Consider the following 26,755-nt stretch of genomic DNA (forward strand, 5'->3'; position numbering starts at 1 on the left):
TGAATGTAAAAAAGACAGCGAAAAGGATTTTACGTTATTTTCTAGACTTTCTGGACTCTCTCTCTCTTTCTAAGTTGAGTTGGCACTTCTTAGATAACCTAAAATCAAATCCAAAATAAGCATACAAAGCATGTTCTCATAATAAAGCAAACAAATAAAGTGTTCTTTTCTTACTTTATCAAAAACAAAGATATAATCAGGAAAAACCAATATAAACTGACCTAAATAAGGTTTTAAAACATAAGTATTATGAAAGTAGTCGAACGTTAATCAAACCAAAAGGCATAACTAAAAACTCATAGTATTCATAACTTGTTCGAAATGCAGTTTTGAAAATATCCTAAGCTCTAATTCTAACTTGATGAAAACCTTGCCTAAGGTTAGTCTTTGTAAAATACTTTGCACCTTTAAGTTAGTCAAACAACTCTTTTACATTGAAAAACAAGTTTAATAATTACCTTATTTGAAGCTCTATCGATAATACAAAGATGTATCGTGTCATCTTTCTTTTTCACTAGCAAAATGGGTAAATAATCAGTGTTTTCAATGGTTTTCTTGACGTATCTGTCAGCTAATATTTTTTACTTTGATAGGGTTCTTTAACTAATATGGTAAAGTTAATCATTTATCTGTACTGTCTAGTAGTGACAGAAGGCAGGCCTACTTTCGCATAATCAACTCAATGACGAAGTATAGCGGTAAAGGGTAGGCAAGCAAATCTCGCACAGACAGCTAGCTCCTGCCGCGCTGTGAATGGTATAGGCTAAATAAATGCTTTCCAAATCAAACGTGCGAGTCACCCATCATACGGCTATCTCATTGCTTGATGGATCTCGCCCAAGCATAGCTAGGCAGGCTAGGCATCTCGACAGAGTGCTGCTTTTAACGAAGTGCAGCATATGGTGGTATACAGACTTCTTTTCTATTATTTGGCGTCCGCTAGGTGCTTTTTCATTGCTAGTAGGTTTCCAAATGCGGGTGGTACAGGCCCTCCGGTTTCCTCTTGACAGCGAGATCTACTCCCGGGATCTTATTATCGTTTCCTATATGGCTTGCCTAATGCTTGATTGGATGTCGTTTAGTTTTTTATTTTTAATGACATAGGTAATTATCCTTTATTGTTTGTGCTATAGGCTGTTTTCCTCGTTAGTTCAATTGCCTTTTAAAGATCTCGCCATTGTTATCTATAAAAATATATGTTTTTTATGCTTGTGAAGCGTGGCCAAGTGGTAAGGCAACGGGTTTTGATTTTGTCATTCGAAGGTTTGAATCTTTTTCGGTGGTTTATTCACTATTTCATCTATCTGATATATAGATATCTATAGCAATCAATAGAGATTGCCTTTTACGTAGGCAGAGCTTTGCATGCCAAAAAAGAGTGATTGCTTTGCTTTACTATGATAAGGCATACACTTGCTGCCAATGACTAGCCAGCCGATCAACACACCTTACCTTGGATTCCCCTTAAAGCTGCTACGGCAAAACAAGATAAATTGCTTTATTTTGCTATGGCAAGGCAAAGCATGCCAAAACTTTATGTTAAACCTCCCCACATGATGGCAATCCGACTAGAAATTTTAGTTCCGATGAGCACGAGCGCTGGGCTGGCTAGTGAAACTCGCCGAGCATAGGATCGCCCACTACAAGACTATGCACATTACCATGCCCTATCAAATGGACCTACGACTTTGAGAACACAAAGTACTCAGCTTTGACGTTAAGGGTTGGCTAGGTAAATTATGAATTGTCAGAGATATAAATTGTCGCTCAAAAAACCTTAAGCCAGGAAAATTCAAAAACGCGTAGGCAGGTGTAATTGGTTTGATTGGCTGAGTGACTGGATCAGAGGGCAATCAATAGGGTATTGTGTAACATTGTAGAGCCAAAACCAAGCGGCTAGGCTGGGCTGTAAGGCCATCTCACGTTCCGGACTCCTGACCTACACTAGGCGATAAGGGTGGATGGATGAAAGGAACATTGACAATCCTTCCTGACATAATGACTCACGGCCTTACCTCTGATTAACGTAAATATGGCAGCCATTCTTTTACATTCAGCTATTGCTCGGTGAACTGGGAGTTGTTTCTTGTCGTTCAATTACTATATAAAAATTTCTCTTAGAATGGATAATAGTAATAATAATACTTGGGTGTATGGTTTAGTTGGTAGAGCATTGGGCTTTTAACTCCCTGACCTGGTACCTTTTTTAAGAATTTGATATATAATGCGGAAAGGGATAGAAACTGGATTATCCAAAATGCCATCTACTAGCAGTCCATAGCCATTGTCTGAAAGCCACTTATCAAGTCTGAAAGCTACTTATCGAGCCTGGATCCATATGCAATTCGCCTAGCTGTAGTAATTTAATGAAATCTTATCAGCTGCGCGGATCCTTAACATTTGAAAATAAAAGAATTCCACTTACTAGGGCCTTGTTTGCTCTATTCAGAAACGATTACGAAAGAGGAGAATTGAACTCCCATGAGTGGCCTCATTATCACCTCAAGATAGCGCGTCTACCATTTCGCCACTTTCGCTGGCTGTTGTATGGATATTGATTAAGATTTAGGAAAAAAAATCATGTTATAGAAGAAAACAAGCCTTCGTTCAAAACAATCCGCTACTAAATGAAACTAAACTAAATAATAACAATTACACCCATTGGGAATAATAATAATAATGAGCTGATAAAGATTCAAATCTTTTCCTTTCATCTCAGCTGGCTTCGTATATGCTAAGCATATTCGGTTACTTGGTTCCTTAATAGACGGATATGAACTAATGAAAGAGTGAAAAGGTTGGACAACGAGAAAGAAACATAGATAAATGAAAACCAGCTACAAAATGCGGCAAAAATTTTATGTCTTGATAAGATATTTAGGGCTTGACCAAATTAAAGCAAGCTCCATAAATAAAGCGCAACTGGGTGGTTTCAAAAAAGGATTGGATTAAGCAGGCCAGGTAAGGAAAATTCCTATTGTACATTTCCTTTGATGAGAGCTTTGTTTGCTCACTTGGTGAAAATGGTAGACACGATAGACTCAAAATCTGTTCCATTATGGGTTATCGGTTCAAGTCCGATAGTGAGCATATTTGCCTATTAAGATGGGTAGATAAGAGAAACGAAAGCTCTGTCTCATTTTAACCGATTCTCCTTTTATATTTAGTCAAATCGATCCCAGACTTGCTTGGGCCTATATTGGATCTAAAGGAGCTTGCAAAGAGCCCCGAGGGCGAGTATAACTTAATAGGTTAGAGTGTCAGATTGTGAATCTGAAAACACGGGTTCAAATCCCGTTACTTGCCAAAAACATACTATTTCGACGCGCTTGACTGCTATCAGCAAACGATACAAACAGTTATAAATATCAAAAACAGACGGAAACCATTGTTTGTAGCTCAAGGAAGGCTGGCTTTGTTTGGGAAACTATTGTTTGTAGCTAAAGGAAGGGCCATTGTATTAGCTTGACTCGGGATTGTTAAATATGAAATCATTATGGCCTTGTTCTTTCTTTCGTTTCGTTAGTTTCGGGTGGCCAAGGTCACCTCCAACTAGGTAACATAATGGCAATGTGTTGGTCCTGGAATGACGGTTCGACTCCGTCCCTAGTTTTTTTCACGAAAGTGGTTTGGTCGAGGGTTTGCCCTTTTTCCTTTCCCTCCACCTCGGCAACCATCACACGGCGGCTTAGCAGCTAGAGTCTCGTGGTGAAGAACCCACTTAGCTGCAGCATAACGAGCTTTAGTATGGTAGGCGGTATTGATATTAATTTTGCCAATCTAATACGTGGCTTTACATAAGACACCATGCCTTAGCCTCCCGTGTTGACAATACTTGAATAGCCCCAAGTAGTAAATACTGCATAGTAGGGGTGATAGTATACTGCTTTGTAGGACCCCGAAGGATACTTAAAGCCTTGCTTTGGATTGAAGGGAGCTGCCATTGGACTGAGATATATCGCAGGTACCTCCCCTACCCGGCCCGTCACAGGGAAAACTATAACCAAATTCCTTTTTATCTGGCATGAGTTTGGAACCACGCACATCTAAAGCACCTTTCACTAGAATCAACGTGTGTAAACCCAAAGCAATAGCGTGGTGAACCTCCGGGTCCAATACTGAAAAATAATGAGTTACTATTATTATTAATAGCATCTAACCAACCGGGTAACCATAAGCTCTGACCAGCTTTTAATGCTGGGCTATCTGTCGAGGATAGAAGTACGTCAAAACCATACGAGACTTTACTTTTAACAAATTTCATTTCTTTTCGTTTCCATTCCTTTAGCCGGCCAAAGGTCTTTTTGATATGATCCCAAAAATGCCTATAATCTTAACAATGCCCAAAGACTTTCTGATAGCAAAAACAAAGAAAATACCATTTCTCATAACTCCAGGTCTTAAGGCCCGGCTTACAATGGATACGGATCCCAAAGACCGGGCCGATATACATTAGGGATCTAACCTTAATCTTAACTCTAATGGTGCGAGTCCTTTTTTTGCAACCTTAACGGATCGCAACTCGCTAAGGAATTTTCGCTTACTCATTGGAGAGATATGAACGGAAAGTTTTCATCGATGGCGTTCCATGAATCATCGTATATGAAACGAATTAAACATAAATAATCCATCACTTGCATTTTACTAGGCGCTTGAGCAAGACAAGGTCTTTGCGCACGCATGGAAGGCCACTTTGGTTAATTTGTATTATAGAAACGATTTATTTAGAATATCTGGGAATGAAACTTAAGCGAATATAGATTAACGGTAGATTATCTGCCTTCCAAGCAGAGGATATGGGTTCGATTCCCGTTATTCGCAAGTAACTTTTTGACAGGCAAGATAAGAGATGGCCATAAGGAAACTAACATTAAGCTAATGTTGATTTTCAATGGGTCATCCTATGCCTATCATCATCTCGGTGTTTCTTAGGTAAATGGAAGTAGAGAAAGAAATGGGATTTTCATTTATGATACAATCTTATTGTATGTTGATTTAGCAAACTAATGTCTCCAAACGGGCCTTCATTCCGAAGCGCTGCAGGCTTGGGCCGGCATGCCCGGACAGGAAATTTATTTGGCTGGCATTACGGTTTTCACGCCCTTCGGGTGGACGGAGTCGAGTTGACTTAATTAGGCTAATGGATCATAATGTGCTCCATTAACTTTTTTGCGAAACCGTCGCACCTAGCCTTGTCTATTCACAAGGACTTGATTTTCCATTCAAAAATTACATGTCAGCGAATAGAATCATCAGTAATGATATTGTGCTTAAAAAGGCAAATAAATGAAACTACTTAAGACACAAATAAGAACCCAATAAAGAAAATGGAAAGTAATTTGTACGGATAAAAGGAAAAATACCTATAAATTTCTTTGATTGTGCAGAAAAAAGGCTGGACAGGTACATGTTAATCTAAATCGTAGGTACTTTGAGATAAAAAGAAAAAAACCCATACCTACTAAAGATATGGCGTTGTGGCTTAAGACATTGGTTTATGAGTCAAATAATTAAGTTGTCTTGCTCCGAAACAAATTAAATACACATCATTATCGCTAATACAAAAATCAGAATTGCCATGAAATATAGAGCTTCAGTTAAGGATATTGCTCATATTTACTATGTTTACCTGATAACAGCAAAAGCATTAAAGAAAGCAGCTTTAGGAGTTTAGATTCAATTTATTCCTTTATGGGTAATCATTTGTTTTGGCATGAAAGACCTCCTTTCAATAAACTGCCCTAACTATATATTAACTTTATTAAGAAATGTTTAATGTTGTTTGATTTTCTTCTTCATATTCGTATAAGGCAGCATTAAAATTGAAAAAGTTAATGGCTAAAGGGCAAAATTTATCTGATGTTGCTTTTCAGCATCATATTATTGGAAGCCGGGACCGGAATTGAACCGACGTACAAAGATTTGCAGTCCTCTACATAACCACTCTGTCACCCGGCCTAAAAGTAAGATCACTGTGAACATCTTGCTTTGAAATCTCGATAGATTTCAAACTTAAAGAATCTATCCAAGTACGTTATCTCTTCCTCTTTTTGTTCATAACTTTAAATATACAAAATAATGCATGGTCTGATCAGCTAACGGCTTTGCTATTAATTAAATTGGCATTAACTTAAGCAAAGGCATCTTGTCTGGTTGACAGCAGATTATTTATAGTATTGTTATCGCCAGAAAACACTTTTTTCCATTTTTATTTCTAAATGAGTTAAGTTAGCTTAGCTCATTTGCTCTTCCGAAGAACACATTACCTTTTGCCTTTAGCTTGCCTGCAATAAGCCAATCGATAAGGCCAAAAGCAGTTATCATGTCTCCTAAACCGGTCTGGGCTTTGCTTGCCTGGTGGACCTTTGACAGACAAACAAACAAGATGTCCTATATTATCTTATTTTTTATGATAGCGTGAGCATTCGATCATGGCTTTTACGGAAATCAATTCCCATTTAGTTTAAGCACTTCAAAATAGGTTCTGATAACATATCATCATACTCAATATCTGAAATATCAGATTCCGCTGGTGAAGTCTCTTTTATTGAGTTTTTATCTTAGCCTTCATTAACCTTATTGTTTGTAGTTTTTTTGTATGAAATCCTTATTGGCCATTTTTATGCAGTGTGCATTAAATGCACAAAGATTAGACAACCGGAATCATAACGTACGACAATATAAACACGATATCGAAGCAAACCCATGGAAAATCCGAACGCCATGCAACTTTCTTGTATGATAGGCTTGCTAATGAATATACGTAGGAAAAAGAAGAAAGGAATTAGTAAGTACCACTTACTTAATTTCAAATCAAAATTAAGATTAAATAGAGATATAGGTAGAAAATGACTCCAAATTTGGACAGGTTGCAGCCTTTGGTCCTTATTTTTGTTCTTCCAGCGGTAATAAATTTATAGATATTTTACCATTAACATCCTTTATATAACAATGCTAAGATTGTCTTTATATCCGCAGCACGAAACTATCTGGATTCCTGACTATTTTAGTATTTATAGGAAATCTGTGTATTTAAATATTTGAATTTCGGATCCGATTCTACTTTTATCTGGGTATGTTATAATATAGCTATTTTCTTATTGGCCATTTTTCTTTTGTTTTTATTGGCAAATTGGTTGCATCTACAACCGTGTATAGAAACCATTAATTAAAGGTTCTTTAATGTCTCAATTATCATTTATCAGGACTTTTTGGTTAATGTAAGTTCCTTATCAATGATTAGATACTTAATTTATATAGCTATTTCTTTATTAATAAAGTGCGGGGGTTGGATTTGAACCAACAGTCTTCAGATCATGAGCCTGACGAGTTTGCCAATTACTCTACCCCGCAGAACCATCTTATTGATTATTCAATTAAACCTAACGTTAGAAAGTATTGCTAGAACCTTCAATTTGACTAAATTTTGTTATTTCTTTTCAAGAAACTATCATTTCCTATTATGCAAAAATTCTTATATTAGATGACAATAACCGATTTAAATGACTTATAGACAAAAGTCTACTTTATATAAACTTTCAAACAATCGTAAACTAGACACCCACCTTTTACATATAACGTTTACTTAATTCCCTGCTTTACCGGATCTTAGCACCCAAAGTCTGTCTATACAAACCTATGGCCTGTATTCGGAGTTTCCTTGAGGTTGGTCAGGCTTGAGGCCACCCTAGCCCATTGAGTGCTCTATCCCAAACCATAAACATTGTACGCTCTACTGCAATAGATTTCGCGGAAAACCAGCTATATCCGATCTTGGTTGGCCTTTCCAAGCCGCTCTATCTTTCGATCGAGATTAGACTATACGTTTTCCCATTCCCAATGTAATTTTTAAGTTAGATCACGAATGCCATAAAGATATCCCCATTACGGTTATATTAGAAGCAAAATGTAGTAATAAACTTATTTTTAAAGACGTAATCCATCTGTTAGCCAAAATTAGGTCTGTCTGCTGCAGCCACGTCAATCCTAGCTAGTCATTGTTTGGAATGACTGCAGCCACGTCATTCTAAACATTGTCTAGCTTTTGCTACCGCATTACGGTTATATTAGAAGCAAAATGTAGTAATAAACTTATCGTTCTAAACATTGTCTAGCTTTTGCTGCCGCATGTATTAGAAGCAAAATGTAATAGGTAAGTTAGGCAAGGCGAATCATCTTACATTCCGGATACTGAGTTAACCGGTCAGAAGATAAGGACCGGGACCCCAACAGGCCAAAGCCACTGCTTTTGAAAAGACTTCTTATTGTAGTTATAGTCTTACCGTGATATGTTCTTTTTGGCAGCGCTTGAAGTGCTGGCCAACAATGGAGTTTTTCAGCTTAACGTGAAAATATTTTTGTCATTTTAATTGATGACTCCGCTTGCCGATTGCATGGAATGCAAATTGAAAGGGGATATCAAAGTCAAAAACCTCATCACTTTCATTAAGAGAATTCAGCCTCATAGCGGTGATTTACGGTCATCAATGTGATGTGATCGCAGCGTTATGCGAAAACAATCCGGACTGTCCAACCACGTCTCCCGGTAATTTCCAGTACATATGGCAGAAAAAGGCGCTTTTCACACATCGAGGTCAAAATGGCATCGGGTGTTTCACGTCTTATTAGAGTGCCGGAGATTTCTTAACTTACTTAAAAAACAAAAAAAGGCAACTATACTAAAGCAAAGAGGTACTGGGGCCATGGTGAGTTCAATTGATGGGTTTAGAGCGAATTTTTTTTTTACAACAAAGATTGCTATGGCGCAACCCGTTTGGATTGGCCGAATAGGTTCTTATTAATCGATTGTTATTATACAAGAATTCTTGTATCGCTCATGCAGATCTTCCATCTACCGGAAACCAAAGGATTCATTGCTTTTCCTTTTTTGTCGAACTTGTATAAACACAACCCTATTTGCACCTATCAGTTACGAACTTGCTATTGTTATGAAAGACAACCCCTAGGCTCAGTCACAGCAACGAGTACCGAACCGTCGTTCCCACGGCTACAGTACCAGGAGTTGCTGCTGAGCCAGCCCGTTCAAAACAGTACTTCTGTCTAGCAGAAACTATTAGCGACATCCCTAGAACAGTATTCGTATCGTGAACCAATGGCCACTTTTCCGGTCGAAGGAAATGCCTAATAAATAGTCAAATACTGCACTCTTTAGCTACTGTACTCCGGAAACAAAGTAAGGGAAAGCCCCGTACGTCAAGAGCTGCACTGCTATGAATCAAAGACTGTCTGCTCGCCGTTTCCGGCCAGTATTGCGGGTTCAATGGCTTTATACGAATTAGCTGTTTTTGACCCATCCGATCCCCAGAAATGGAAATTGTTAATACTGGCACTGTACCTTAAGTGGGAGATGGAATAGCCCGCATTCATGGTTCGAACAAAGTAATGGCTGGAGAATTGGTAGAATCTGAAGATGGTACAGTAGGCATCGCTTTGAATTTAGAATCTGATAATGTTGGCTAAGTACTGATGGGCGATGGTTCGACCATACAGGAAGGGGGTTCCGTAAAAGCAACGGGAAAAATTGCGCAAATACCAGTTAGTAATTCTTTCTTAGGCCTTTAAGCCAGTAAATGCTTTGGCCCAACCGATCGATGGAAAGGGTCAAATCCCAGCTTCTGAGTCTAGATCAATTGAGTCTCCCGCACCATATGGGAATTATTTCAAGACGTTCCGGTGGCGGAAAACGACCCGAATCTGCAGGAATTCGGGAAGGTTGAAGCAATGGCCAAACCTCCTTGAGGCTACAGCAATAACGTCATAAGCAATGACACTTAACTAAAGCACTTTATCCTCGCTTTCCACCTTTTATCTAGGGTTAGGAGGATCACGCGCCATAATGCCGGATCTCCATCTTTCTTTGTTGGTTGCTCTCCAGTCGCAGAATTATGAATAGTTTCACTAAAAATAAGTTTATTGGCTTGAAAAAAAAAATGAACCAATCCTTTAGCCTGGCAACCTGTACTATTTTTGCTGCCTCCAGCAACCTGTTGCAACTAACTTCATATTCAGGATGAAACAAGACAATTATGCCAGATAGTAAGGAATTACAAGTTTTCTGCACTAGAAAAAGCTAATAAATGGACTCGACCCATTATATATTTTTCCAGTAGTCATTTTAGGGACGTTTGCATGTACTGTGGGTCTTGCGGTTCCGGAACCATCAATGATTGGTGAACCAGCAAATCCTTTTGCGACTCCATTGGAAATATTACCCGAATGGTACTTTTTCCCTGTCTTTCAAATACTTCGTACAGTTCCCAATAAATTATTGGGGGTCCTCTTAATGGCGTCCGTACCGGCGGGCTCGTTGACCGTTCCTTTCATAGAAAATGTAAATAGGTTCCAAAATCCGTTTCGACGCCCATTGGTGTGGGTGGAAGGATCTCCTTGGCAATGTTTAAAGCGCTAGAACAGAAGGTGCGCCTGAAATTGAGACTTTTGATTCAAAAGGAGATGAACAGAAGGTTCAACACCCTTTTGATTGCACTATTGATGAACAGGTTCAACATAATCCTCCTTTTGCTAAATCAAAAGATGTTGAGGCAGAAGCTGAATCAAAAGCAGGGCCGTTAGGATGCTTAAAAGCAACCTCTCTTTAATGAACGAACGGTTATAAACATCAGAAACAGACCGCAGAGCCTAAGTAAGTCTTTGCTATGCCGTTGTATTTTTGCTTTTTGGATGAAGAGATAGTTTGATCTATGGATCTGGTCAAATATTTAACACTTTCTATGATTTTTTTCCCTTTAGGTATCCGGGGAATTTTTTTAAATGGAAGAAATATCATCATTATGTTAATGTCAATCGAGTTAATGTTACTGGCTGTCGATCTAAACTTCCTAGTATTTTCCGTTTATTTAGATGATATGATGGGTTAATTATTTGTTTTATTAGTGTCAACGGTGGCAGTTGTGGAATCTGCGATTGGGCCTGTCATTTCAGTGATAACTTTTTGAATCCGCGGAACTATTGCTGTGGAATTTATTAATTGCATGAAAGGTCAAGCGCTATTGTTTTTATTGGATCTCGTTTTTTTCTTTTTCACACAGAGCTTGCTTCGGCGTCAAAAAAGGTATGGTCTAAATTTATCTCTTAGAATCTAGCAAATTGGATAAAATCAAAAGCTTCTGTCACTCGACCACTTTCCGCTCTGACCCTCTGAGCCAAAATTAGGCTATGAAACGGCGACAACAAATTACGATAAATGGTATGCTTTGGCTCTATAAATGAAACATCATAATGTTGACAAATCGTGGTCTTCACAGAATCTTTAAGAAGACATTGACTGGCTAAGCCATGAATTTCTTACGTATTTTTAATCATTGCAATAGCGCATCATTTTACAAAATTATGATATTGGCGGTTTTCGAGATTCTCAAAAGTGCTTGCTGTCAACGCTAATATAATGACTTAGCTTTTACAATAAAATCGAAACTAAAATGACCGTGCCGGGCAACAAAAAAGTTTAATAGGCCAACAGATAGCACTTCACAGGCAGTTGATGAAGGATCTGTGGCAATCGTTTGAGGTGAATTGACAATTTTTCGTGGCGGAACCAACTTCTTTTATACTGTCAAACTCTGCACCGTCAATTGAGCTATTCAAGCCAATGGCTTTTCTTGTTATGTTTACCTTGTTTCTGGCTAACGTACTGGTGGAGAATTTTGTTTTTAAGGAATAAATGATACGATTCATCTAATGTATTTTTACAAGATCTTAGGCGTTTCGGTGCTGCAGAAAGCCTAATCTGGGATGTCTCTAATGATTCCGTATCTTGGCCGAAGATTTACATTTGTCAAATGGCCTAGGTGTGCGCATTTTGAAAAGGTTTGACATCTGCATGTATGTAAAGGTGATTCTTTTTAGTTAGTTTGCCTTATTGCTTAAAGTTGCTTTCTTTTTACCGGTTTATTTATCTGAGGCAATTTTGATCAATCTACTGGATCCTTTGCTAAGTAATCATCAATTTCATAAACTCCTTACTACATCTGATGGCAACCGGAAATTAAGAAATAATCATGCGGCCCACATACTGACAAAAAAATACGCGACCAAACATCTAAAGCTTTTATTTTTTCAGCAAATATTCTTTGAAAGATCTGTAGCTTCTCTGAAAATTATTTCTATTCTGAAAGTAGCATTTCTTTGAGTTAGCGTAGCTTTTTAAAGTCAATGAGCAACATGGACAAAAACTAGCGCTCCCTTACCAGCTAAATTTCCCTTGGCAGGCTACGATGCATTTTCTGCAGTGTATGGGTTTCTTTTGTCATGTTACTGTCGCACTGCTTGTGTTTTGCATTTGTTTGGAGGAAACGGGATTTGAACCCATGATACAATCTTATTGTATGTTGATTTAGCAAACCAATGCCTTAAGCCACTCAGCCATACCTCCGGTAAAAGAAAAAGAAGCAAACCTTTTCTTTATAAAATTCAATCAAAAACCCATTTTTTCACATCTAAAAAAGCAAACCTAACAATCCTTGGCATTCCAGCTGGATTTATGCCTTATTTATCTATTTATTTTCTTTACTAGTTTTTTGACCACTTCATCACAGATAAAAATGAACTGGCAAGCAGCATTATAAAGTATGTAACTTCGATCATAAGGATCAGTCTCTAAACGCATCGCTCTGTAATAGCTTTATAATGCTTCAGCATATTCTCCTTCAGATTGGGCTGACATCCGTTACGGTCGCCTACGTAATGTAATGAGCTCCGTTACGAAACCGTACTTGGGATTTTCATCTCATACGGCTCCTCCTGCTTTTGATATACAACCAGGGAACAGTGTTTGGAACCAAGTCTACCTTCAGTCTATTTCAGAAGCAGGGGCTAGTGTCTCCAAGAATACCGATCTCTAGCCATCCTTCTTGTCAATAAGATCATACCCGTGCAATAGGTACCATAATGCCTTTAAGAAACTTTATGACAATTTCTTCGTTTTCGACGCTTCGTGTGTTGCGGGGATTAGCTACCCCGACAGTCTCCGATGATTTCAGGGGTATCCGAGATACAAACGGGATGGGTTTTTGCTGCCCTAATTATGATGGATCCATTTCACAAAAGTTTGATATGTATTTCAAATAGTAACGGAGACTTTGTGTTGTCAGTTCCTGCACGTGATGTTTATCCTTTATGCTTACCTACAGATTTGCGCATCGCGGATACTTTCATGGGTCTAACCTTTGCTTAATACTACGATCTACCATAGATTGGAGCGGGAGCAGTGGGGGTTGCACCAATCGTGGATACACGACGGAAGGACTTGTTTATCAACCAACACACCTTCACCAGAAGCGGATCTATTAAGATTGTAATCTTATCAATTTGGTACAAAAGGAAGATGATTAAGTTCTATTTCGAATCGCACCATCCCTATAATAAATAGAAGCTTCTCTTTCTCTTTTACTCGTTGGTAAAATTTGCAATAAGATGTCTGCTAGAATTGTGAAAGTTTTATCAATAGAATTATCGTTTCTTTGAGATCTAGGCATAATTAATTTAATTCTTTCATAGATATTGTTCTTTGTTACGCTTATTACTGGATCATTAAACCAGCGGGCATTTTGCAAGAAGAAATCTTGTTATGGATAAAAAATCTAAATAATAAATCTGTATATTTCTAGATTTTTCTCTTTCTATCACATCATTTGCTACACTTTCAAGATGAAGAGACCCTTCTGAATTATTCTGGGTACAATAGAAAAACAGTATTCTGGACGTTGCATAAAACGGAAATTTATCATCGAAGGTACGAAGCCATGAATTTCGTACTAGATTCGTAGGTCTTTACCTACGGGAAGAAAATATCCAAAGTTTTTTTAAGAATTACCTTTTTGAAAAAGTCTTTGGCGTCAAAACTTTTCTTTTTGGAACCGAGATATTTCCCGTGTTTCAATGGCTTATTTTGGTTCCACTTCTCAATAGCAATAACAATTGGGAAATGCCTACCTGTGATGAAATTTCGTGCCCCTGTTTTGCCTCCTCAAACAAGAAGTATTGGATTCTGTTGTCACACTGCTATTTGAATCGCTACACTATGTGCATGTTTCTGCATGACGGGAAAGGTGACCGAGTGGTTTAAGGTGTAGCATTGGAAATGCTATGTAGACTCCCGTCTACCGAGGGTTCGAATCCCTCCCTTTCCTTTCTTTTCAGTCTTTGGATTCCCCCTCTTTTACAGTATTTAAACAAATTATGGATTCCCGAAGATCCAGCTTGGGATTTTATATAGTCCAAGCTGAAACTACGAGAGGAGCTACGTCGACCAATTTTTAAAAAGGAGTCCTTTACTATTAAAACAACATCAATGAATTTTCTAAAAAAGTGTAAAGCTCTTGTTGAAATCCGTTCGTTCTGCTGAGTTGACACTCTTTCCAATTCGATTTAACATTTCAATTTGCACTTATGACACTTTCACGTCGTGAAAATTAAAATAGTAGATCTAGTAAAAGAAAAAACACACAAAAAGTTTTTGAAATTTAAAGACTTTTTTTTTTAAGCTTTGCGAGAATAATACTCGACAACTAGCAACTCATTGATATTCAATTGGATAGATTCTCGATTCACGATCCCATTCACCGATCCTTTTGTTTCATCGCCTTCTGTTGGAAAAAGAGTCAAATGATCCGGTATTTCATTCCTCTTGGAGGATTCGGTACCAATAGATTTGAGTGTCCCAGAAGGGGTTAGTAAACCTTTCAAAGCAATAATATCTTTAAGTTTGCAACGATAGCTTGGTATATCCACTATACAATTATTTACTAGAATGTGTCTATGATTAACCAATTGTCTGGCTGCGGGGATAGTGGGGGCCATACCCAATCGAAAAACGATATTATCCAAGCGCATTTCAAGCAATTGTAATGATACCTGACCCGTTGAACCCTCGGCTTTCCTAGCAATTCGTATATATCTAAGTAATTGGCGTTCTGTTGATCCGTAGTTGAAACGTAATCTCTGCAACGCTTCTAATCGTATGCAAAATTGAGATGTTTTTCTCGAAACAGACGGGTCACCATCAATCCGTGTTTTATTTGGGTTTGACGTCTTGCTCGTAAGCTCAGGTAAATCCTTTAGACGACGTACTATTTTCAAGCGAGGTCCTCGATATCGAGACGTAGGGGCTCCTTTTCCGTAAACGTATTGCAACTGAAAATCAAATGTTTGAAGATCAGAGTAAAGATGATGCTGCAAGTACCACTCGTTTCACTCTCTTTCTCTCATCAGATTCGGTATATACAACAATCATAGCATATAATAGAATGGAGACAAACGAAGTTTCAGTTTGTTAAAGATTCAAATTCTCTGACAAAAAGAAATAGATAAAAAGGAACTAACAAAATTCATTCTATTTATCATGACTATCCGTTAGGTTTTTTAGAATCGAACCAGTAACCTTTGATTGATAATTGGAGTGCCTTTGAATTTGAATCAAATTCCTTCACGAATACCGGACGGCTTTTCTCGAATTGGGAGGTGCAAAACTCCCATACTCTAAAAGAAACGTGCAATTGTAATGAGTCAACATGGATTCGTTATAAGTATCGAGCAAAACTAAGCCCTTTTTGCTCTTTTCGGACCCAATTTATTGATTTGATCAAAATATTAAGGTATAATTTTGATGAATAAACAAGCAACAAGCAAGAATTGACCATATATTCAAAAGAGTCTGAATCGAAAAATCAAAAAAAATTAATTATTAAAATTTATTTCATACACGTTTCTAATGTTTTAGTTGGTCTTTGGGAGATCAAGGAGCAGTCGCAATAATCAATAAGAATTTGGAGCTTTGTGGAACGAAAATAGCAATTTATGGTAAAGGCGGAATAGGAAAATCAACAACTAGTTGCAACATATCAATAGCCTTGGCCAGGCGGGGAAAACGAGTATTACAAATTGGATGTGATCCTAAACACGATAGTACTTTTACACTTACTGGATTTTTAATACCTACAATTATAGATACTTTACAATCAAGAGATTATCATTACGAAGATGTATGGCCGGAGGATGTTACTTATAAAGGTTATGGTGGAGTAGATTGCGTAGAAGCTGGTGGACCGCCGGCGGGAGCCGGCTGCGGGGGATACGTAGTCGGAGAAACAGTAAAGCTATTAAAAGAATTAAATGCCTTTTATGAATACGATATTATTTTATTTGACGTACTGGGAGATGTAGTCTGTGGTGGTTTTGCAGCCCCATTAAACTATGCTGACTATTGTATCATAATCACAGATAATGGTTTCGATGCGCTTTTTGCAGCAAATCGTATAGCTGCATCCGTTAGAGAAAAGGCGCATACGCACCCTCTGCGATTAGCAGGTTTAGTTGGAAATCGAACATCTGAAAGAGATCTTATTGATAAATACGTTGAAGCTTGTCCCATGCCCGTATTGGAGGTACTACCTCTAATCGGGGATATCCGGGTATCTCGGGTGAAAGGAAAAACATTGTTTGAAATGGCTGAATCTCAACCTACTCTTAATTACGTTTGTGATTTCTATTTGAGTATAGCAGATCAGATATTGTCTCAACCAGAAGGAGTTGTACCGAAAGAAATTCCAGACAGAGAATTATTTAGCTTACTGTCTGATTTTTATTTCAATCAGAATAATGGAAAAAGAAAGAGTGATTCAGACATTCAACAAAAAATTTCAACAGATTCTATGATCATTTGATTCTACAACCAAGTACCTTACAGTAACTCCATGCATTTACTTTTTTAGAGGAAATTTCTTTATGCAAACTATCAACGTTACTAATTTCGAGTGTGAAACTGGTAATTATCACACTTTCTGCCCCATCAGTTGCGTAGCCTGGTTGTATCAAAAGATTGAAGATAGCTTCTTTTTAGTGGTAGGTACAAAAACTTGTGGTTATTTTCTACAAAATGCTCTCGGAGTTATGATTTTTGCGGAACCTCGTTACGCAATGGCAGAATTGGAAGAAGGAGATACTTCAGCTCAATTGAATGATCAAGAGGAGTTAAAAAAAATATGTATTCGAATAAAAAGAGATAGAAAACCCAGTGTTATAATCTGGATTGGCACATGTACAACAGAAATCATAAAAATGGATCTAGAAGGTATAGCACCTAGGCTAGAAAACGATCTTAAGGTCCCAATTGTAGTGGCACGGGCCAATGGATTGGATTATGCCTTTACCCAGGGGGAAGATACTGTACTGGCCTAACGGCGCATCGGTGTCCAAAACGTAATATGTCCAAACCTCAATGTAGGGAAGATGTAGTTGATACCGTCAATGGACTCGAACCCAATGAATTGAAAAGTAATTTATCCAACTCAAAAATACGAGAATCGGATAATAATTACTTAGTCCTTTTTGGCTCCTTACCCTCTAATGTAGCTTCTCAATTTCATTTGGAATTGAAGCGACAATCCATTGATGTATCGGGTTGGTTACCCTCTCAAAGATACACTGAACTTCCTTCACTAGGTGAAGGAGTTTACGTCTGCGGCGTAAATCCATTCTTGAGTCGTACGGCAACGACTCTAATGAGGCGTAAAAAATGCCGGTTAATTGGAGCACCTTTTCCGATTGGCCCCTCCTCGGGCGGATTCCTCCCTTTTGCTCCTCAGCTTATGGGGTATTAGCAGCCGTTTCCAGCTGTTGTCCCCCTCCCAGGGGCAGGTTCTTACGCGTTACTCACCCGTCCGCCACTGGAAACACCACGAGGATGCTCTCCGTCCGACTTGCATGTGTTAGGCATGCCGCCAGCGTTCATCCTGAGCCAGGATCAAACTCTCCATAAGATTCGTAGTTGCATCACTTATAGCTTCTTATGCTCTTCTAGCTCTTCCTTCTGCAAAGGAGGAGGATTCAACATTGCCGTGGAGAAATCGGAAGAAGATCTTCTATTTTCAAGTGCCAAGATCAAGGTGAATCTTTTCGCTTCCTATTCTATTAGCTTGAGGTTCATCCCCAGTATATCTATCCCTACCGGTTCGTGTCAATACCACGAGCCTCTTTTAACCATTCCCTTATGAATCAAATTGAAGAGATGGAAGAAAAAGCTTGTATTCGGTTGAAACAGAATCTGTACTGAACGGATGACTTGGGGAACGAAGTAAAGATAAAGGGATTGTACCCCCCGTCCCATGCGAGTGGCAAAATTGGCGGGCTGATCTCGTTTCAGGTCCATGGAGGCCCACAATTCGGTAGCTAAGTCGACAAGCAAGCGACGCTGGTCTTCTTGTCGTAGATTCTTTTGATTAGAGATGGCCTTCTCAAGGGTTTGTGAAAGGAGGCGAAGGGAGACCAGAGCGGACTGGTCTAGGAAATACTTGAATATACCAAAACCACCTAGTCAAGTAGCAAAGAGTCCCATATGTCCTCCTAATAAGAAAAAAAGGGTAAAAAAAGAAGAAAAAGGTGAGAAAAAGCCTACTCAAAGCATGTACGAGATACAAGGAGGAGGGAGGGAACAAAGAGTCAAAAAGAGAGAGACCGAGGGATCGTGGCACTCTAGCTGGCCATGCCGATCCTGCCAATCCTGTCGATCCTGTTGATCTTTTCCTCGGATCTCGCTTTTTTTGTGTTTTTTTGTTTGTGTTTTTTGGGTCTATTTCTTCCTCTCCAATTTCTTCCTCTCCAATAAGATAGGCAATCCCAAAAACTCCAGGCTCCGAGCCCTCAAAAAAGAGTTTAGGTTGTTGAGCGTGTCCTCTCTTGTCTCTTCTCGTGTAAGAAAGAGCAGACCATCATTTTCTAGACTAATAGGTATCCCAGATCGATCGTTGAGTAGCTTTTCTACTATAAACATGAGAAGGACAAGCTCGTGAGAAGCCAATGCTCGGGAGGTCATCAGACCCTCGTGATAACTACTCCTTTTCCTACCCGGGATTGAGGCCCCATAATAGGGGAGCCTTCGGGTAGGCCAATAACTCTTCTCTCTCTGCCCTATCGAAGTTTGAAAAAGGGATAGCTCTTGCAGAAAGGGTGGCGCAATACCCGGCGCATGTCATCTCAAACTCCACCCCAGACAAATGCCCGCATGCTTCCTTGACTTTAGCTCGCAGGGTTCTCTCCCCTGTCAGGCTAGCTCCGTTTAAACCCGGATAAAGCAATAAAGGCTTAGGAATATCCTTTCCCCACTGGGAAAATACGTACTTCCAGAAGGAAGGAGAGTGGTAAGCTTCCCACGTATTAGGTGCCCGCGCCTTGCCCATAAGTCCAGCATAGATACTCGTGTGGCATGCAACCATAGCTAATTCCTCGAGAACCAGCTCTGGTGGCAGGGTAGTCTTCCCTAAAACCTCTTTCATGGTCCCCTTGAGGTCCCTCCTAAGGTTTGCTATGGTTGCTGATCCCCCCTCAGTCTGGGGTATCAGCCTAGGATAACCAGCCAAATCCTTATAGGAAGTTGCAAACAGCTGTTGTACAGGGCACCTTCTCTGGAAGTATCGGGTAGTTCCTCCCCTAAATAGGCGAAATAGCATATAGCTAGCTTTTTCTATGCTAGAAGAGTCACGGTTAAGGTGGTTTAGTAGCTCTTGAAATTGATGAGGGAGACGTTTCAGCCGTTCCACACACCCCGATAGATCATCTGCCAAGGGATACACCCGGCCTTCCATAGTGGTAGAGGGAACTAAGCTGCCGGGCAGGCCTAACGGGGCTGCCGGGGCCGGTTGAGAGATTATTTATGGCGTTATTCGTCACAACTTATTAATGGTTACAACCCCTTCGGCATGAACAGTTTATCCGTTTGGGCATGGATGTTTCTCTTTGGGCATCTCGTTTGGGCTACTGGATTCATGTTTCTCATATCCTGGCGAGGCTACTGGCAGGAATTGATCGAAACCCTATAATAAAGTTTTATAAAACTTTTTAATGAGAATAAGAAAACTTAAAACTTATTCTCTATAAGATGGCTGGCCATCTTAGCGGGTTTTCTTTTTCTTTTTCCTTTTGGCCCACGGGTCGTAAACTCGGAGAAGAAGCAATGACGGTATCTGCATCGGCTAACTCTGTGCCAGCAGCCAATGGCGGTAAGACAGAGGATGCAAGCGTTATCCGGAATGATTGGGCGTAAAGCGTCTGTAGGTGGCTCTTTAAGTCCCCTGTCAAATACCAGGGCTTAACCCTGGATAGGCGGTGGAAACTACTGAGCTGGAGTACGGTAGGGGCAAAGGAAATTTCCGGTGGAGCGGTGAAATGCGTAGGGATCGGAAGGAACACCAAAGGCACTCTGCTGGGCAAAAACACTAGATATAACTAAAAAAGCTAATAAAGGGACTAACCAAACCGTTTCTTATTCTCATTAAGATGAACCAATAAAAACAGTTGTAATGACTATCGTACTTACCTAAAGCTAACGCTTCTCTTATCCTCCACAGCTTAAGTTTTGTTTAATTCATAAACACACCTAGGCTTAATAAGGAAAGCACCTGCTATTATTGCATCCTATAGATAATAAACTCTCTTACTCTCATTAAAAAGGCCAGAGCCTAACGATTATTAGAAATGGTCCTGTACAGTCTCATAAGTTTGTTTAGCCTCGGCAATATGGCTTGCAATCGTTATTTCAAGCATTTTTATATTGTATGGCTTGTAATGGCAAGGATTGGATTAGCTACGAATAGAATGAAAAGTTTCAGGTCAATTCCTTCTATTTTCAGCCATACTTTACTCTCCTTTGTATCTAGCAATATTGAAGCCTCATATCGTAACTATCGCAGTAATATTATACATGTTTTTTTATTTCATTTTAATGAGAATAAGAAACGGTTTGTTTAGCCGTTACATCAACCAATTTTTGTATTCTCCGTATGGCTTGCAATCGTTATTTCAAGCAATAAAATGAGAATAGGAAACGGTTAGTCCCTTTTTTATTAGCTTTTTCTAGTACGGTTAGTCCCCTTTTATTAGCTTTTTCTAGTATGGTTAGTCCTCTTATTAGCTTTTTTCTAGCTGGAAACTGCTTTTGATTCAGCTCCATCTTTTGTTTTAGCGTTGAACCTTTTGTTTATCCCTCGGCCTTTTAGTCCATTTATTAGCTTTTTCTAGTGCAGAAAACTTGTAATTCCTTACTATCTGGCATAATTGTCTTGTTTCATCCTGAATATGAAGTTAGTTGCAACAGGTTGCTGGAGGCAGCAAAAATAGTACAGGTTGCCAGGCTAAAGGATTGGTTCATTTTTTTTTTCAAGCCAATAAACTTATTTTTAGTGAAACTATTCATAATTCTGCGACTGGAGAGCAACCAACAAAGAAAGATGGAGATCCGGCATTATGGCGCGTGATCCTCCTAACCCTAGATAAAAGGTGGAAAGCGAGGATAAAGTGCTTTAGTTAAGTGTCATTGCTTATGACGTTATTGCTGTAGCCTCAAGGAGGTTTGGCCATTGCTTCAACCTTCCCGAATTCCTGCAGATTCGGGTCGTTTTCCGCCACCGGAACGTCTTGAAATAATTCCCATATGGTGCGGGAGACTCAATTGATCTAGACTCAGAAGCTGGGATTTGACCCTTTCCATCGATCGGTTGGGCCAAAGCATTTACTGGCTTAAAGGCCTAAGAAAGAATTACTAACTGGTATTTGCGCAATTTTTCCCGTTGCTTTTACGGAACCCCCTTCCTGTATGGTCGAACCATCGCCCATCAGTACTTAGCCAACATTATCAGATTCTAAATTCAAAGCGATGCCTACTGTACCATCTTCAGATTCTACCAATTCTCCAGCCATTACTTTGTTCGAACCATGAATGCGGGCTATTCCATCTCCCACTTAAGGTACAGTGCCAGTATTAACAATTTCCATTTCTGGGGATCGGATGGGTCAAAAACAGCTAATTCGTATAAAGCCATTGAACCCGCAATACTGGCCGGAAACGGCGAGCAGACAGTCTTTGATTCATAGCAGTGCAGCTCTTGACGTACGGGGCTTTCCCTTACTTTGTTTCCGGAGTACAGTAGCTAAAGAGTGCAGTATTTGACTATTTATTAGGCATTTCCTTCGACCGGAAAAGTGGCCATTGGTTCACGATACGAATACTGTTCTAGGGATGTCGCTAATAGTTTCTGCTAGACAGAAGTACTGTTTTGAACGGGCTGGCTCAGCAGCAACTCCTGGTACTGTAGCCGTGGGAACGACGGTTCGGTACTCGTTGCTGTGACTGAGCCTAGGGGTTGTCTTTCATAACAATAGCAAGTTCGTAACTGATAGGTGCAAATAGGGTTGTGTTTATACAAGTTCGACAAAAAAGGAAAAGCAATGAATCCTTTGGTTTCCGGTAGATGGAAGATCTGCATGAGCGATACAAGAATTCTTGTATAATAACAATCGATTAATAAGAACCTATTCGGCCAATCCAAACGGGTTGCGCCATAGCAATCTTTGTTGTAAAAAAAAAATTCGCTCTAAACCCATCTGGCCATATTTCTTTTTTTTAATAAAAAGGTCATTTGACATCAATTTTGTAAGATAAGGTGAATATTTTGGTCAAAACTGGCTTTGAATAAAGGTTACGAGAACTGGCTTTAAATAAGGATACAAGAACTGGCTTTGAATAAAGGTTACGAGAACTGGCTTTGAATAAGGATATATTCAATTAATATTATCTAATTGAATATTTTCAGTTTGAGTAGATACTGTATTTGTTTCTATAGACTCAAATAAAAATGGTCTTTCTTGATTACATTATTAACCATTTCTGGAACATCTATATTTTCAATAGATTTACCTCTTGATACACGATCAGATATCCTTAATAAATTTTAAGAAATTATTATCAATTCTTTCTTCTATTTGATATAAATTATTTGTTGTATTTCTTAAATTATTCAAAGAATATCCATAAACATCAGAAACAGACCGCAGAGCTTAAGTAAGTCTTTGCTATACCTAAGTATTTTAAAGAAAAATTGAAAATATGGATCCATTGCTTAGAAATTTGAGAGAATATCAGACATTGAAGAACTCTTTCGACGCTCATCTTAATCATATTATATACCTTACTGAAAACGATAACAGCACGGGAAGGGAAGCTTTGGCGAGACCCTTAAATGAATTACATCAGGTAATATTACCTAATCTAAGAGATTATTTATCCAAGGGTTCCCCTTATGGTGAACCTTTTACTGGATTTGTAAGGAAAGCCAATTTATGCATTCGTAAATACCATGAAATGGGGGATAATTATTATCCGCAGACAGTCAAACAGCTACTGCCTTTATTAAGAGATACCCAACAAACGTCTGATGCTTGCATACAGCAGCTAATCTATATATGGCCTAGCATTTGTAGTACGTTAGAGCCGTCTGTGGTGGATTTTTATCCTTTTCTGTTTAAGTATTTAACGATGGATGAGTTTGCACCTATTGCAATTTGTTTTATCTTCAGTTTGCTACTTTCTTTTATCCTAATCATGGTTTCTTTTACATTTACAGGTAAAAAAACGGCAGATCCAGAAAAATTGTCAGCTTACGAGCGTGGGTTCGATCTCTTTAGTGATGCTAGAAGTCGATTTGATATATGATTTTATTTGGTCCTTTTTCTATTTATTATTTTCGATTTAGAAGTAACTTTTTTATTTCCTTGGGCAGTTTTTTTAGAAAAGATAGGTTAGTATGGATTTTGGTCTATGATGCTATTTGTTTGGATTTTGACTATTGGTTTTCTCATCGAATGGAGGAAAGGCGCCCTTGATTGGGAATAAATGGTTTGCGACGAACTCGCTTAAACTCCTTTCGAAAAATGCTATTTAAGCATTCAAATCTTATCTAGTGCTTGGGTCTGTCCCAACACCCATTAAATGCAAGAAAGCTATTTAAGAATAAAGAAAAGGTTCAAATACTTTATTAGGAGAGGCAGGATTTGAACCTGCGAAGAAGGGTTTCCAACAGATTTACAGTCTGTCGCTTTTAACCACTCAGCCACTCTCCCGGGTTGCTTGGATTTAGACCAAAGCACACTTCTCTAGCTTTCATAGCCTAGTCCGAGATTGATTTTCCGCTTGTTCTACTTAAATGCATAAACAATATGCCATTCCATGGGTAACTAGAAAGATCGGGGAAAGATATAGAAAAAAAAAGCTGATCGACAAGAAACTAATAGCTAGTAGCAACGATTTCTCATAATCTATTAGTCTATATAAAATCCATTTTCTAGGCGTATCAAAATACATAATTTTCACCAGTCATATATAATAAAATAGAGTAACCTCTCGTGCATATTTCAGGGCACTTAGTCCTCCTAGAACCGTAAAAGAAAATTGCCCGTCATACGGCTTGCCTACTTTACTTGCTTTAGATGTTAGTTTTGCACCGTTTTTGTTCAAATCGCTTAGTTAGCTTTATGGACGAGAGAGCAAGAAGGGAAAGAAACGAGCCTGCCTTGCAAGGATTCGATTCCTTTTCAATCGAATTCATTGACCCGTTCTTTTCCTTTTTCTTTGCTCGTATGGGAAATAATTTTCTTTGAGTTATTTATTAAGCCCTTTCCTCACTCCCCGAAACTTTATCCCACTAAGATCCCCCAAAAGACACCCTTGACGATTTTTCAGTCGCTTCAATGATGTACCGTTAACTGTCTAGTTTCGATGTTATAGAAGCTAGGGTATCTTAGGTCCTCATACACGCCATGACCCAGCGAAACTGACAAGGCCCAATTGTAGTCTTGTCCGGAAAGCCTAATAAAAATTACATTTTTTACTGAAACCTATTTGGTCAAGCATCTCCAATAAATCAAAAATTAAACATAGTGAATGTATAAAGTATAATCCATTTAAACCTATGGCCACTTAGGCCCCTTTCTGCCGACTAAATCATGATTCCAATGCTGCTTTTCAAAAAACAAAAACAATGCAAAAGGCTGATAGGCAAGTACTATGGGTCCTCTGTCATCCGTTGTAGGGCCCTTTAAAGCGCTAGGCGTGATGAATAGTCAAAGGAAAATAATTTCTATACGATGGACGGAAAATAAAATAGATCTATAAATAAGTTAATCAAAATAGACACAGATATGGCGATATTCATATAAATAAATATATATATGTATATTTATGTGAATATTTATTTGTGTTTAAATCGTTTTAAAAAGATATAGATATTAATTAATCATTATGTAGATTTTCATATGTGTAAACTTAGATACAAATAAATATTTTTATCTACTTGTGATTTGGTTCTTGATTTTCGCACATCCCTGGAACCTGTTAGGAAACGCTGTTGAGCGCGCTTGGCTTCGTAGCTTCTTTTCAGTTGAATTTGCTTAATCCATAAACAAAAAAGGCCCTATAGACGCAAAGCCTCTTTTATGCGCTTCGCTAGTTTCTTGGTGCTTCTTTTTGCGGGTTTCTTCCCTTACATGGACTTCGCCGTTATTTCCTATAGGCTATATGATCACTTTAAGATGTTGATTTGTTTCCTGTCCCCAATAATATGGGTAATTTGCTCTGTTTGTCTTTGTCCAGCTCGCATTATTTCGACCGCCGGCAAAGAGTACTTTGGTAATCACACATTGCAATTGAAAGTATTATTACATCAAAGGGTACTTCAATTCACGACAACTCAGGTCCATCTCGTAGAATGATCACAGCGGACTCGTATAAGGATCTTGGGTAAGTTCATGAGATCTTAACGGTATCCCTTTACTTGTCCTTTCATAGATGCGTTCTTCTCATCTGTCTTGCAACGTGTTAGTAAGCTATGTGTCCGGTGCACGACCTCGTGTTGAGGTCTTCTATACTGCCTTTAGACAACCCATTTCGGCCGCTCAACAACTAATAGCGCTAGTCACGATTCCTATTAGGGCTAATAAGTAAGCCCCACAACTTAGAGCAGCAAAAAATAAATAAAATTTGCTGCAAAAACCGGCTAACGGAAATATTCCTGCATATAAAAACATGGTAATAGACAAGGCAACAGCCGAAATGGGATTAGTCTTTGCTAAAGTGCCTAAATCCGCTATATATTTGATACGAATTTAACGTAATGCTGAAACCATAGCAAATGCATTTATAGTCATTAATACATAAATAAATATAGCGATCAGTAATGATTAAATCCCTTCTATGGTTCCACGTAAAAGACCGATCAAAAGATAACCTACATGTCCTATAGAACTATAGGCCAAAAGTCTTTTTACTCCCTTTTAAGCCATAGCAGCCAGTGCTCCTAAAATCATAAAAGCAATGCTGCAAAAAAAGAAGAGTTATTACCATGTTGGGTCATAAAAACTATAAAGAAAAACACGTAACATATTAGCAAGAATAGATATTTTAGGTATAATAGAAAAAAATGCCGTGACTGAAGCAGGTGAACCCTCGTATACATCAGGTGCCCATACATATAGAGTCAAAAGTAAATCATTAATTAGACCATGCCGTAGCCATCTAGTCCTAATTTGCCTAGCTAAACACTTGGGAAATTCCGCAATGATTTACTATAGTGTTCCTCAAACCGTACATAATCGTTGCCTATCGTACGGCTTTTTAATCCTACGACATTTAGATCAGATAAAATCAAAAGTTCACTGTTTTTAGCCATTCTACACGTTGTCAAATATAACCAATCGGGTCACTGAGAACGACTTTATTAAACTCAAATAAATAGAAATCATTTAATATAAATAAACCTCTTCCCTTCCATTATCTCCAGTGTTTCTCTAGGTCCAAAATGAAACCTGGTTTATAGATCACAAATCTGCCAATGACGATAATGTATCATTGGTTTCCTTAAAAAAACACTGCTTCCCAACCAGTCAATGAACCGGG

The 26,755-nt window shown here is 38.6% G+C and overlaps 4 non-coding genes across 4 annotated transcripts; 3 read left to right on the plus strand and 1 right to left on the minus strand.

Annotated features, from left to right (window-relative positions):
* The first annotated feature begins 3,233 nt into the window (after positions 1 to 3,233).
* Positions 3,234 to 3,306, plus strand: TRNAH-GUG (transfer RNA histidin (anticodon GUG)). Its single transcript has one exon. It is a non-coding gene; the product is annotated as a tRNA-His (tRNA).
* A 1,444-nt stretch (positions 3,307 to 4,750) lies between these two features.
* Positions 4,751 to 4,821, plus strand: TRNAG-UCC (transfer RNA glycine (anticodon UCC)). Its single transcript has one exon. It is a non-coding gene; the product is annotated as a tRNA-Gly (tRNA).
* Positions 4,822 to 14,081: 9,260 nt separating this feature from the next.
* On the plus strand, positions 14,082 to 14,168 carry TRNAS-GGA (transfer RNA serine (anticodon GGA)). Its single transcript has one exon. It is a non-coding gene; the product is annotated as a tRNA-Ser (tRNA).
* Positions 14,169 to 23,841: 9,673 nt separating this feature from the next.
* Positions 23,842 to 23,925, minus strand: TRNAY-GUA (transfer RNA tyrosine (anticodon GUA)). Its single transcript has one exon. It is a non-coding gene; the product is annotated as a tRNA-Tyr (tRNA).
* Positions 23,926 to 26,755: the final 2,830 nt, after the last annotated feature.

This window comes from Lygodium microphyllum, unplaced genomic scaffold (assembly GCF_053477565.2).
Source record: "Lygodium microphyllum isolate KBCC unplaced genomic scaffold, Lygodium_microphyllum_v1.1.10 scaffold_42, whole genome shotgun sequence".
In the NCBI taxonomy this organism is placed as follows: Eukaryota; Viridiplantae; Streptophyta; class Polypodiopsida; order Schizaeales; family Lygodiaceae; genus Lygodium; species Lygodium microphyllum.